This window comes from Meleagris gallopavo, chromosome 10 (genome assembly GCF_000146605.3).
Source record: "Meleagris gallopavo isolate NT-WF06-2002-E0010 breed Aviagen turkey brand Nicholas breeding stock chromosome 10, Turkey_5.1, whole genome shotgun sequence".
Lineage (NCBI taxonomy): Eukaryota > Metazoa > Chordata > Aves > Galliformes > Phasianidae > Meleagris > Meleagris gallopavo.
The window spans coordinates 25,976,981-25,977,956 of NC_015020.2; positions in this window are offsets into that span (position 1 = coordinate 25,976,981).

A 976-nucleotide genomic window follows, 5' to 3' on the forward strand; every position below is an offset into this window, starting at 1 on the left:
CCCCGATGGAATTATCAGAGAGAAATCTGTAAGCTGTTTTGGAAGGGAGATTGTTTTTATTTATCCTTTGTAGGACACGTGGCAACTTCTCCTTGTTTTTAAAATTTTAATGATGTTTCATCATTTTTGTTTTCTGCCTTCAATTTGTACCTTGCCCTGCCTCGGAAGAGGGACCCAGGACAGGACTGCCTCATTGGCTGATTTTAAAGTAGGGAAATTTGTAGACCAGTATGTTTTGGGCAAAGGTATCACAATGGTAAATGACCTTTCAAGACTTTTCCTTCTCTTTATGAGTCTCCATAGGTTAGGATTTAAGGTGTGCCTTGCCATTTCTGAACTGGGGCATAGGAAATTTGCAGAGTTTTTCAAATCTGCCCATTTTAAAAAGAAAGAAACTACAAAGAGTTCCGACTCCTTGAGTTCCGTGGACAAGCTGCAAGCAGACTTCAAGACACATGTTCTGATTTCAGCTTTGATAGCTAGATCATTTCCACTTGGTTCCATTAAACATCACTCTTGGCCCTTAGGTTTAGGCATTGCTTTGCTTTAAGCGTGACTGACTCTGGATAACAGTGCTCTTTGCTGAGGATTAGATCCATAATTATACACCAGTAATGTGGACGTTGACACCTACAGCACTGTAAGCCATTTCCTCATCCAATTCAAGGTTACTGTCACTGAACACTCCCGTCATTTGTCCCAGATTGTGCTCAGCTTTTACCCTAGTCGTGTCTGAGTGTATCTCTGCAGGTCTAGCACCCTGCTCACTGGCTTTCTCTGTTAGAAGCTGAATGACTGTGCAACAGTATTTCAAGCTAAAGCCGGCACCTCGCGGTCTGACTTCATCATGCACTGCCTTCTTCTTTGTCTTGGCCTTTTCTGAGCTTGAAGTTTTGATTCACTTTCCCTAAATGTAAATATGTTTTTATATGGGAATGTATTTTCTCCATCTCTTTCAACTTGATTTCAGCCCAAT